The 14,227-nt window shown below is 41.2% G+C and overlaps 1 protein-coding gene across 2 annotated transcripts in view; it reads right to left on the reverse strand.

Annotated features, from left to right (window-relative positions):
* Positions 1-14,227, reverse strand: part of STMN2 (stathmin 2) — a 62,602-nt gene that overhangs the window by 47,117 nt on the left and 1,258 nt on the right. The gene's annotated exons all lie outside the window — the stretch shown is intronic.

Here is a 14,227-nt window from a genome sequence, read left to right on the forward strand (position 1 = left end):
ATGCCATCTGGAACTCCCTTTGAATTCCTGGTACCCACTTAAGATGTGAGAAGGAGTACACTTTGGTATAACTGGCTAAGTGAGACTGGAATAACCTTTGAATTTTATTTTATTTTAGGTAGCACACAAATTTTTCATAAACATTCCCAATAAAAAACTGAAGGCAAAAATGGAATCATGTGTTTTATCTGCACAGATAAATATGAATTGGAATTTGGCACAATAAGTTGCTGACATGATTTTAAAAAAGCACAACTTGGTAATAGAAAAAGGCACAAAGTTGGCTCTTTTATGTTCTATTTTCTCTAGACTTATTCAGTCTGATTATTGTTCATGAAAAACATGGAGCTCCGGTTTAGAATACTGCTCACGTCTTCAATAAAGTGACAGGTAATAATAGGTAGGGCAGGTGAAAGGAGCTTTGCACTTGGACATGGTGACGATTGAGCAATGCCGCCGATGTTTGTGAGTTATGCAATCCCATAAGGCTGGGCTTGTGTCTCCCCAGACCCAGAAGTGAATCCAACTTAACGGTTTCTTCCCATCACAAGGGGCTCTGAGCTTCTTCTCCCTTTCAAGGACACAGTCATTTTCCTGACTTGTTTCGCACAGGTTGGCCTTGATTTCTCTACCGTTTTGTTTTCTGCTGGCTGTTTCTTGCTAACTATTTTTAAGTTTTTGGGTGAGGGAAGATGTCTTACATGATTTTTTTTGTACTTTTTCCAACATGTAGGATTGTGTGCAGCAGTTAGCGGGTGTTCTATAAACACTTATTGGTTTATAGGTGTCCTATAAATGCTTATATGGTTTATTTATTGAGGGTTGGGCCGGGCTGGGCTGTCCATCAGCTGCAAATGATAGCTGCTTTCTGTCTGTGGCCCAGCTGGCTTCCCCATGGAGACCAAGTGTAGGGTGGTGGTTAGGAGCACAGATGGTGGAGCCAGACTGAGTTCAAATCTTCTTTCCAGTAAGTTCACTACCCTCATTTTGTGCTGCAGACTGTTATTTCTGTGTGTTTTGAAGTGGCCTGCTTCTCTTGCTGTTAGGTGCTGCCGAGTCAATTCTGACTCATAGCGACCCGATGTACAACAGAACGAAGCACTGTCTGGTCCTGCCCATCCCCACAATCGTTGTTATGCTTGAGCCCATCGTTACAGCCACTGTGTCAATCCATCTCATTGAGAGTCTTCTTCTTTTTTGCTGACCTTCTACTTTACCAAGCATGATGTCCTTTTCCAGGGACCGATCCCTCCTGATAACATGTCCAAAGTGTGTGAGACAAAGTCTTACCATCTTCACTTCCAAGGAGCATTCTGGCTGTACTTTTTCCAAGACAGATTTGCTCGTTCTTTTGGTAGTCTATGGTTGTCATGGACTGAATTATGTCCCCCCAAAAATGTGTGTATCAATTTTGCTGGGCCATGATTCCCAGTATTGTGTGGTTGTACTCCATTCTGTGATTGTAATTTTATGTTAAAGAGGATTAGGGTGGGACTGTAACACCCTTACTAAGGTCACATCCCTGATCCAGTGTAAAGGGAGTTTCCCTGGGGTGTGGCCTGCACCACCTTTCATCTTACAAGAGACAAAAGGAAAAGGAAGCAAGCAGAGAGCTGGGGACCTCACACAACCAAGAAAGCAGTGCTGGGAGCAGAGTGCGTCCTTTGGATCCGGGGTCCCTGGGCAAAGAAGCTCCTAGTCCAGGGGAAGATTGATGACAAGGACCTTCCTCCAGAGCCAACGCAGAGAGAAAGCCTTCCCCTGGAGCTGACGCCCAGAATTTGGACTTCTACCCTACCAGACTGTGAGAAAATAAATTTCTCTTTGTTAAAGCCATCCACTTGTGGTATTTCTGTTAGAGCAACACTAGATGACTAAGACAGTGGTATATTCAATATTCTTCGCCAACACCACAATTCAAAGGCATGGATTCTCTTCAGTCTTCCTTACTCATTGTCCAGCTTTTGCATGCATATGAGGTGATTGAAAACACCATGGCTTGGGTCAGGTGCACCTTAGTCTTCAAGGTGACGTCTTTGCTTTTCAACACTTTAAAGAGGTCTTTTGTAGCAAATTTGGCCAATGCAATGTGCCTTTTGATTTCTTGCCTGCTGCTTCCATGGGTGTTGACTGTGGATCCAAGGAAAATGAAATCCTTGACAACTTCAACTGCTTCTCTTACTCAGCCTTTAACTCCTAGCTGTAGCTTTGTTGATAGTTTGAAAATTGCACTAGTGAGTGGTGCAACCATAGTTGCTTGGTTCCCAGGCAGAATTGAAGAAAACACTCCCACCTCCATCCTTCCCAAGATCAACAGCAAGACAGCAGGTAATGAACTCTCTCTATGCAAGGAGAAAAAGGAGGTGGCTGCCTGTTTCCTCTGCGTTAATTCATATGTTCTATTACTTTGTTTTTGGAGCCAATAATGAATGACTAGGCATGAATAAACGTTGGAACATGGTATAGTGGAAGAATGTGAATGGGAGCTGAAGACTAGCCTAGGACCTACTCAGCTTTAGACAGTCCATTCAGCATCCTGAACCTGAGTATATGTAAACACAAAATGGGGATAGAGTATTGCTGGAAGGACTGTGTTACACAATGCATTCACAGCCTGAGGGGGTAATACTGATACTGTTAGAAATTAATCTTCTCCAAATTGATCTTTTTTCTTCTGGTGACCTTTTGAAAGTTTAAAGAGCTTGGCTACAGCAAAGCATTATGCAGCTTGTTTCTTATCATTCTACCTGTTTCTCTTTGCCCTCATCTCATTCAATCATGAAACACAACCATAGCCCTGAGTATGTCCAAGGAAGACTGCGTGCACAGTGGTGAGCCAAGTGGGCTCTGGAGTCACGCTGACTTGTTTCAAATCCCGGCCCTGCCACTTACTGGCTGCATGTGGCCTTACCTCTCTCCTTTTCTCCCCTGTAAAAATCGGGCTGATAATGCTTGCAGTAAGTTTGGGATAGTCACAGGTTTTGCACTGTTTAAGTGCTCAACACATGTTAGCCAATAGCGGTATTGCTGCAAGTCACATAGGTGATGTACAGAGGGTAAAGTAAGTGAAACATGTCCTGGTTCAAAGGCCCACAGTATAGTTAGGTATAAGACACTAAAATGTCTGACTAGACAAAATATAAAAATAGTTCAAGATAAGGATGCTGGCTGGAGTATAGTGGAGAGAGTGCGAGATTTGAAACCCGGCTGTTTCCTGAGCAATGTGTAAATGGGAAAAAGTGCACGGGGCACTGGACTTGTAAGTGGCTGACACATAGTAGGTGAGCGAGAAATGACAAGGGAAGATGATAACGAAGTTGCCATAAGACTGTATATGGTTCATTGCCAGACTTATTGTTAGACAATAAATCTGGAAGCTTCCCAGGAAGGAAAGATCAAGGAAAGGTAGAATGGAGCTCGACTCTGAAATCCTGCTACTATGTTTCACAGTTAGTGGTACAACTGTAATTCTGAGAAGCTTTCTGAGAAAACCACTTTGACTTCTCAGCCGACTACCCTAACCCTATGTATTCACCATTCACTTCTATAGTTTATCAAAATTGATAAAAACATAGCTTTCTGGACAAAACAACTTCCTAGCTATTTGTTATTTGTCAGAAGCGACATCTTCACTTTGAAATTAGTTTAAACGGGTAGTTCTTCAATCCTTTTCAGCTATGCAAGCAGGACACAAAGTTGCGTGTGCTCTCCCAAGCTATGCTTTCCTTCATTTCTTCCGTGGAGTAAGCTGTCATACAGCCTGCTGCGATTCATCACCAATATAAACTGCAGCTGTGTTGTTGCTGCCTCCATTCTGACTCATGGCGACCTCCTATGTCACAGAGTAGAACTGCTCCATAGGGTTTTCCTGGCCGTAATCTTCACAGAAGCAGATGGCCAGGCTTTTTCTTCTGCAGCGATACTGGGAGGGTTTGAACAGCTAACCTTTAGATTAGCAGTTGAGCACCCTAACCAATATAGACTGCAATTGTGTACAGAGATGTGTTTTTTTTTTTTTTCAATTTTATTAAAAAAAAATTCAACGGATGGAATCCAAATATTTGAAAGCTGCTTAATCGAGTATTTCTTCAACGTTGGCTCCTAACTTAGAAATTTTTTCATTCTAGATACTGAATTTCATTGGTTCCTACTACTAAATTTTTTTCTTTCTTTCTTTTTTAAACTAAGTCTTTGGTTGACAGAAGAGATGCAATTCTTTTTTATCTCCCTTAGTGTTTTGGCTAGGCATTTCAGAACCTCACTATATTTTTTTAAGCAAGAGAAATGCCTACATTTTCTTCCAAGCTGAACTCTCCCACCCACTACACTATATTACGAGCTTGTAGGAATTTAAACCATGTTGGCGCTTTCATCTAAAACTCCTTCATCATTATTCCATATTTATGAGAAAGGAGGAGTATGTCTTATCATCTGTATATTATGGCTTATAAATGTGAAAATAAATTGAGTACTCTTAATATGCAGATTGTGGTAATCAACAGCATATAATTGGAAAAAGAGCTATAACTGTCCTTGTAAATGGAAGCACATAATATTTCTAGTAATACATCTGCAGTTGTGTGATAAAGGTAATTCCCAGTTTACGGACCATACATTTATATGAATTGATATTTTGGAGGCAAAACAAAATGCCTAAATGCTTTTTTATATTAGTTTTCAATTATCCTCCCTTAAGCCTTTTTAGAGTCAGATGCCAAATGAATGCTAATTTGATTTCTCAAGATACATTAATTACTCTAATAATTACATTCTGCTAACATGTTATAGATTTTTAGAATAGAGATTACTGATTATTGATTAGTAGCTGAAACACTGTTGACTGAAAAGGTGTTACTTTCATGTATGACTGGGAGACAAATACTAACTTCTAAGGATTCATACCGGTTTCTCAGAGTCATCTGAGGGATGTTCTGTTTGTGCTATTTGTCTCTAGTTTCTTTGTTGTGCTCATTTAGTGAGGGATGGAGAGGAGGAAGGCTAAATTGATCCACATAAGAAAATACCTGGAGTTATCCCTTAAGGAAAAGGTCTAGCTAAAGGGAGGGTGTTGAAAAAGAAAGTGGGAGCGTGAGAGCGCCAGGTGGGGAGGAGAATTGAGAGACAATTATTACTAGGTTAGTAAGATTTTAAGGAAGAGCAAGAGACTCTGTGTGTGGTGTGCGTATGTAAGTATTCTGTGCTATAACTCCCCTCTCCTGCCTCTCTCCTGCCTCGTCAAGCGGTCTCAATAGAGCTTTATAATTTAATGTTTCTGTAAGTTGTTTTCAGTTCTACTGAATGTGACACCTGATGCTGACGTGCCTTACCAGGTAGGCAAAAGGCTGTTTTATTGCACTTATGTATGAATTCAAAGATGAGATAGGAAACGTGAGATGAGAAATATATATGGGAAGTGTTCTTTTACTTTATCCTTCTTGACTACTGTGTTTTGATCTAGATAAAATGCTTAACTACTAAACTCTGGCGCTACCCAAAATGGATTTAATTGTCTTAAATAGATACCATGTGGGCAGCTACGTCATAAATACAACATTAGCTCTCTGTCTACCCGGAAGAATTACTGAGCAGTGATTGTTTCCATAATTCCAAGTAATTTCTAGTGGATTTGTTATGTGATGTAGAAATTCACAAAGTATAAAAATTTAAATGTTTGCTTGAAGTGATTATTTTTTTATTTAAGATTTCATCATCCGTCTCGGGGTGTCAGGGAAGGGAATTAATATTTCTGATTGGCAATTCATTTTAGGTTTACTTAAAGTGTGATTCTGGACCAGTGGCATCAGCATTATTTGAGAACTTGTAAGAAATACAGACTCAGTAGTTCCCCAAATGCTGCTGATGCTCAGAAAAGTCTGGGGAGGCATGTTTACTAAAGGACTCCCCGGATGGAATGGCCGATGATGAGGGTTAGTCAATATTTATATTTTATATCCCTCTGGGGAATCTCAGTACTCACGGTCTTAGCATATCTTCATTCACTGTCCTGTAATATTAGAGAGTAGCATAAACCTGTCAACATTGTGAAACATTCTGTTTATACTTATGAATTACCATTATTCCTACTCATTTTTCTCCTACGTACAGGGTCTTGTTTTCTTTGAAAGACTCAATTTTCCAAGGGTGAGGACTATGTTTATTTATATCCTCGTAACAATCCCTCCCATAGGGTTAGGAACAGAGTTGGTGCTCAAAATCTGTTTTCCTTTAATGACATTAACTATTAATGACTTGCAAGTGAGGGCAAAGATGCCCACTGTGTGGCTTTCCTCTCTTGCCAGTGTTTGATCACCCTCTGTGAAGGAAGCTTTCATCCTGACATTGAAGTGGGTGCTAAGCTGAGTTCTCATCCGGGCCCTGGCTGGGAAGCTTACCACATGTGAACTTCAACCAGTAAATCATTTGAGGTTAAATTTATTCATCTTTAAAAAGAGCAACTAGCATACCATGCCCATCTCACAGGGATTATATCAGGATTAAAAGGGATAGAACAGGTGACTACTCTGCAAAAAAGTCCCATATAGTTAGGTCATGATATTTAATTTTTCCTCTTAACACTTTTTCAATTTGTTATGTTTGCCTTTTTTTTTTTCACTATAAAAGGGAAAAGTAGATTTGAAGTAAGATAAAAAGGACTGTAATTATAAAGTGACGGAAGTGCTGGATTATGTGATTTATGCGTCAGAAGACTTGATTTACAAAGAATTGACTTTGACAATTTTTCTTGTGCTTGAACGATTATTATGAGGATGCTAATTGGTATCTCTCAGATCAAGCTATAAGACTTAAATAACGACAACAGATATTTGTGCTGGGAATAAAAAAGAACTATGTGGTAGTAAAGATAGCAATGTTCTGAAGCACAGTTCCAAGGGAGGCCGCAGTACCCTCTCCTCACAGTTCCTCGTTCACCTGCCCGAGATGGCTGGAGACCCTTCTCGTTAGAGATTGGAAGAGATAACAAGTGACTTGATGGGATTTTCTGAACCCAGTTTTGCAATAGTCAGTTTACTATACATTAAGCAGAGTCGTGTGGGTTAGTTTTCTACTCACTAGGAAGCCCAAACTGGAACACTATTATTAATCAGGTTTACCTTGAGCAGTTTTATTGAGTGGAAATTAAATTTTATGGCTGCAGTTCATAAGAACAAAATCTTCCAAAAGAGGGAGCAGAATGCTAATAAAATTTTAATTTAAACATTTAAAAGCTCTCTTGTAGAAAATATTTGTGGTACTAGGTTTAGATAAACTTCATTCTATTCTTTTTATCCTAATATAAAGGCATAAAACTAAAAGATCGATGACTCACATCACTAAGAATCTATTGTTGTACTAAGTACTCGTACTAATGGATAATGTACACATTCTGACATCCAAATTGCAATTATTCCAGAAGAGTAACTGCTAAATAAGCAATTCATAAAGGCATTGCTTTACAGTCTCAGTGGAAAAAAACAGTCTGTTGCAGACAATATCCTTGCTCTATAAAAATAAATTATTATTTCTAATGTACCTTATGAAAAATGTAATTAGCTATTTCTGTTCACAAAAAACAAATTTTGGAACCTATTAAGTTTTCAAAGTATTAAATATTTTAATCTGGAGGTCAACAAAATCACAAATGAGCAAAAACTTAAAATATTTTTGTGACAGTTTTATAGTATAATATGTGGTTTCTTCACTTAAGTACAATTCCTAGAGAAGCTGTATTTCCAGAAGACTAGCAAAATGATTGCTGAAATGCATTAATTAACCTTTACATTCACATAAAAGTGTTTTGTGAGAACAAATGTACACGAAATGTTATCTTTAATCACTACTAATAAAAATGGGTTATATAAACACGGATTTTACTACAGCAAATGTCTCCTTGACAAATGGCAGGGCCCAATTCGTTTATTAAAAGATAATTGAAAATGTTCCACAGGGGATTTAGAGCCTTCCCACAGATCTCTCTTGCCTGCCTGCCTGCTTTTGAGGTAATAAGACTTGAAGTAATACCTAATAGTTGTATTAAGTGTGGATGTCTGGGCTGTTATATTCCTTTTACTTTAAATTTACTTCCTAAAATAAAATATTAAAATTAAGTATCTAGAATCTATGGAAGGAGTCAAAGACCCATTTTGAAGTGGATTAACCAGGACGAGGCTGATTAGATGAAGTCAACATATTTTTTTCCCCAGAGCTAGTCATCATAGTGTGTCCACACCAGAAGTCACTGCTATGTTCTTAGAAGTCACTGCTATGTTCTTAGCTGAGGTGTTAGAAAGCCAAGTGTTCCATACCTTAGAAACCCCAAGGTATCTTTACCCCCAAAGCCTAATTACAACAATTATTTTAATAAGCCCCAGGATATTGATTAAAACCATTTATCAGTTTGAAGCTGTTTCCTCTTCAAAGTTTGAGTTGGAGTTCAGAAAGGACTACACCATCTCAAAATGGCGGTATCACTGGATGAACATCCACAGTGGGATGAGAGCAGATAGAAGAGCAGCAGCTACTGCTTAAGGGCACAGATTCTGGAGTCAGATGGTCTGGGCCGAAATTCTAGATCTGACTAACTGTGTGACCTGGGGCAAGGCACTTTACCTCTCTGTGCCTCAGTTTCCTTACCTGTAATAGGACCTACCTTTTAGGATTGCTGGATGATTAAAATAGTTAATATACGGAAAGTGCTTAGAATACTGCCTAGCCTGTTATATGTGCTGTATAAGAATTAAAAGAGTTAAATCCATAAATAAAAATCACTTCTTTCAGAGAGCCTAAAATTTGTGTCTCTGCCAGAAAAGTGATTCTTGAAAGGAAGCACCATCCCAATAGAGTTGTTTATTAAAGGATCAGTCGGGAATACTTTCTGGCTCAGTCTTCAAGGTCCTCAACTTTAGATTCTGGCTACCTCCAAATGAGGTTATAGTATATTTAATGTTTAAAACCCACAGCACTTCTGCAATGCTTCCTTTTTAAAAAAAATGTACCAGGAGTCACAAAAATGCAAACTTTCCTAGTTTCTGAAAGATTCTGAAATGAACAGTTAAAGACCACCACCACCATCAAAGGAATGGAAAACTGCAAGGCTTAATCCACCTTCATGCTGAGTAACAGTGTATCCTTCCAGCTCTGTGATCAGTTTTATTTGGCACCATGCTTTAGAGCCCTCTTTGGGAGATGCTGTATTTCTAATTTGAGATATTTCATGTGTAGTACCGTTTCTGCAGGATGGTATTTCCAGAAACGTGGTAAGGTCTGTATGGTTAGACACCCACAAGAAGCATAGTGGGAAGACTGACATTTGATGTCTCTGATGAGGCTCCTCAAAGACCCATTTTCCCCCTAGGCTGAGTTTCTTTGAAAGTTAGTATCAAGGTCCTTTCTTGGCTCAAGAAGCAGAAAAATGCCTGCATAATTTGTTCTTAAATATACTGCCATATTCAATAAATGCTTAGTAATTTTCTCATGTCGTATCCAGAAAGAAATACTGTTCGAATAATTTGGGTATATAATTGGATATATTAAGAGACAAAACAATAAATAAAATAGGTATTGGGTATATAAAGAAACAACTTCAGTGCTGTTCAAACCTCACTTTAATTCCTTCAGTATGAGGAGTATTTGGGGGTGCATTAGCTTTTGTAGGCTTCTGCACATTATCCCACATCTGAAAGGTTTTGGGTTGAACTCCTTGTTCTGCAAATTGTTTTGTGAATAATGGTAAGCTAGCATTATTGATTTATCACCCTTTTCGACAAATCATATTCAATTCTTCTTACACACACACACAGCCAAATTCTCATTTTCCACATCACTCTCAAAGGTCTTCTGCTGAGTCTTGCAATATGAATATATTTTTAAAAACCCAATTAACAAAGTGTGATGGCACAGAACACATCACTCCCAGAAGAACAAAATCCCTGAGTATATAAGTTTGGAAATGAAATAGTTGGTAAAGATTGCCATGGAATTAAAAATGGTAAGACACAATGCTAGATCTTATTATCAGGGGTACACGCATATTACAGTTTTCCATTTCTATACTTGATGGGTTTGGTGGTTACAGAAGCATCACAGAAGCAGAATATCCTGCTTCAGCCCAGCCCTCAGAATTTGCATTTTAATGAAAATCCCAGGGGATTCGTATGCACATTAAAGCTTGAGGGACACTGTAATAGGACACTGTTAAATATTCTATAGATGGATTAAAGTCACATGAAATATGAGAGAAGAAATTACCTTGCCAAAGCAAACATGAACAAAATCCATTTTGATAATCCTAAAAACTAGTTCATGCTTATCTGTTTCCTCTTCATTAAAAAGAAAACCAATTTCCTACAAACTACTAAAACTCTTACAGGGAGATGGTCAATAAATGCTGAAGGCTGTACAAATTAGATTTAATTGTCCAAGTTGAAATCACACTGAATTTGGTTGGAAAAGCGTCCTCTGTATGGAAAAGAAAATAAATGTAGATAACTGGAAAAACAGTACTAGCCCGTTTTTGGTACCCCTCCTCAGCGTTACATGTATCCACCTCTGTTTTACCTACTAGCCTGCAAGCTCCCTAAAGGCAAGGATTCCGACATTCAGGTGTGTCTCCAGTACACCGGGCAAATGTCAAACAAGTAAGTAAGCAAACAATTCATTCAATTTATTCCTTTAAATGTTAAGCATTTTGTCCCGAAGTAACTTTGCTATTACTACTGACCATTTTCTACCATTTATCCATTATAAAACCCCAAAAATAACATAAATGGTAATATCATAACAACGTAATTAAACTAGAAAGTACAATCGCAGGGAAATCATCAGGACCTAGAACTACTTCCCGATTACGGAAATCACTCATTTTGTCTGGTCTCCTTGAAAAGGTGCTCAAACCCTTTTAGTCAACTAGGGTAAATTATGACACTAACACATTGAATAAGCAATGGAATGTTCCAGAGAAAAGATTTTTTAAAGTAGCTAATATTTAGAAGTGGGTTTATAATAATCATGCACTTCTTTAGAGAACTTGATTGCCCTCTAGTGGGGTGAAACATTAATGCAGACTCCAAGGTTTTCCAGTATCAAGAACCAGGATGTTCTGGAAATATCTGGGTCACTAGCTAATTCAGTATTCACTTTTTGTCTGGCAAATTTCTTGCCGTTTTCATACAAGGCCACAGATCCTGGGACAACAGAATAACCGGTCTTTTCCGAAGACCGAAGAAGGAATTGTGCCCTGGAGTGAGACAGTAGCTAGGGTGGCCACGCCCAGGTTTGTGTTGTGCGGGTTCGCCTGCTCCAAGATCAATTTCATTCGGCCTTGTGTGAGCAATCTATCTAGTGAGGTGGCATGGGGCAGATACTCAGTTTTGAATGATTCGGAGCCAAAAGCAGCCGTGATTGATCAATCACGACCTTTCCTTAAAATGGTCTGGATTTATCAGTGACAGAAATCCTCAACTATGTTCATCTATTAATTGTACCCCAAAATTTAACTTAAAAATTCTGCTTGATAGCTACTACTAACCACTCAGATTTAGGAAACTTTTTTTGATCCTTAATTATTGGTAGGGAAACCCTTTATTTTATTGTGTATCTGCTTCGTAGCACTCTGGGAAATCACTTCCTGAATCTGAGTGAAACGTAGCCTCCTGCAGCATTTTTAGCACGGAGAATGAGCTATTTCATGCTGTCAAATGCTTATTCAATAACCCATCCGTTAGTAATTTAAAAATCTGAAAAAACTGAAAGTAATTAAAACTGTTTTTAATGTAACAAAGAACATTTAGCTAAACGTATTAATGACGAAGGCGGAGGTAATTGCTTTAGCAATAAAAATGTTCCCTCCCTTTAAATAATTATTACACAAATCTGTAACTCATACCACAAATACACTCTAAATTTTATTGATTAAATACAATTCTAGATTTTAATATCACAAACCATCCAATCTTCATTATTTGCCATTAAAAAAACAAAAACAAACCCTTCCTTCAGGAAATTTTAACATGCATAGGTGACCGCCTCCAGGTGCAGTAACTTACACCACCATGTCGGTTACTTGCAACTGGGCTACAGTGAGTCCCGTAACGCTTAGCACAGGTTATGCACTAACCTGGTCTGAACTAAACATGCGAGATTAATTGGTCAATTACTGCTGTTTCTCTTTCAGTTTCATCCTGCAATGCTGCTCAAAACCTCAGCATTTTCGTCTAGTTGCTTCTATATCCACTCACAGGGTGCCCAGTTCACTAGAGAAGGTAATGGGAAATACAGTACACAACTAGTACAATCATGCTGAATACAATATTGGTTTCATGGGTCAAGAAAAAAATAGCCTCCCTAGTGATTAATGGCTTGTACTTTGTAACTGGAATGATTTTTAAAACCTATTATTTTAGGGTGGCAGAAGTTGTGCTTCCCTTCATGATTTGCAACCGCGGCTTAATTGTGGCAGAAAGGATCCTCGTCTTCTGTCCTATTTTGGGTGGGATTTTTATTAATGCGATGGTGGCTACCATTTCTCTGTACACAGTGTTTCTGTGTACAATTGAGACCTTAACAAGAATCAGCAGTTGAAAGAACAGCCTCGAAACAGCCACAAACAGTTCTCTGCGGAGAACTGTCCAGCAATCATTAGCACATATGCCCTGCCCTTAGCAAGCACCTACACATACAGCCCACCCACAAGGGCACACATACTCCCAACAGGAACCTAAAATATACTTGTCTTATAATGTAAAATGCACAACCTGAAACCATTCCTTTTTTTGGGGACGCGGGTAAGACATGGGTAAGTGACTGCAGCAAGCGTTAATCCTTAACCAAATGCATTCAACGTTTCTTTTTGGTAAGAACAAGTAAGGTCACTGAGTAATGAAATAATAATGGCTTCAAATAATAATACTGATGATGACGGTGATGATGAGCTTGCATCCGCCCTCCTGCAGCAGAAATCTCTCCGTCGGGGTGCAGAGGACCGAGTGAGATCGCTCCGCAGCCCCATTCTCAGAACCTTTTCGCTCATGCGGGTGAACGGCGAATTGTGGGAAATCGGGGTACCTCAGGACACTGCGCAGAAACCCGTCTCCCCAGGCTGCACCCTCGGCGTGGTGGGGAGCGCCCGGCTCCGGCGAGGGAGCGCAGCGCGCGGCACTGCGGGCTTGGCCGCGCTCCACGCGCCCGCCCGCCACGTGCGCCGACCCCCCGGGCGGCGGCTGCGGGTTTGGGTCCTAGCTGGGGAGGGGTGGGGCCCAGCCGCGCCCAGCTCTAGGAGGGACAGTTTTTCCTGGGGAGACCCTCCGCGGGGTCTCCATCTCAGGGACTCAGAGAACAGAATGTCGGCCGTGGGCATCGGGGCGGGGGATAATAGCGCCGCGGGCCGTGGGTGGGAGGCCCTCCCCGCACCCCTGAGAAGGGGTCACCTCTGCCACCTCGCGGCCGGCCTGGTGGGGGCCGCGCCTTTGTGTGGCCGGGCGCGGCTCCAGCCATCCTTTGCGCAGAGCCACCCACTTGGCTGGGAGGGGCTCGGTGCGGAATTGAGAGCAACGCCCGGGGGTCTGCGCACGCCGAGGGGCGCCTGGGCGGTTCCGGGCTGCGGGGCTGGAAGAAATGGGGCTCCAGGGCCGCAGACCCTCCCCAGCCCTTTCCCAGCCCCCTTCCAGGTCAAGTCTCCCGGCTCGGCGAGAAGGGTGGGGCAGGGCGGAGCCGGCCAGAGCGCGCCCCGGGGCTGCTGCTCCCCTACCCTGCAGCCCGCAGCCGGCTCCCGGGGCGCAGGGGGTGCTCCCAGCGGCCTCCGGGCCGGAACCGCAAGACAACCGAGGCGGACTGGTTGGGGACGGACACCCCGCATCCGGAATCTCGTTCTGTCTCTCCGATATAGGTTGAACCTATGGAGCTGTCGATTTTGGGCCCTTTCTGACCTCCAAGACCTGCATGTCATGTGGCTCAACTTAGTACGTGGACCTCTTTTGCTTTACATTACGTTGATCTATCTTTGTATGATTACACTCGATCTAGGTTCCAGAAGCGATTCCCCCAAACGATCATGAGTTCCAAGAAGCCTTCATATGCGTCTATATGGTTCTGAAAGAAAAACGTTAACCTACTTCCCCCGCTCCCCAAAAAGGAACAAAGGGGCCGCGGTGGGGAGGGCGGGGCGGTGGTCAGATCCCGCTCGGAGGGAAGCCGCGGCGAGGAGTCCGGGGCGCGGGGCGTGGCGCCGCCGTCC

The sequence above is a fragment of the Trichechus manatus genome, unplaced genomic scaffold (assembly GCF_000243295.1).
Source record: "Trichechus manatus latirostris isolate Lorelei unplaced genomic scaffold, TriManLat1.0 scaffold00152, whole genome shotgun sequence".
Classification (NCBI taxonomy): domain Eukaryota; kingdom Metazoa; phylum Chordata; class Mammalia; order Sirenia; family Trichechidae; genus Trichechus; species Trichechus manatus.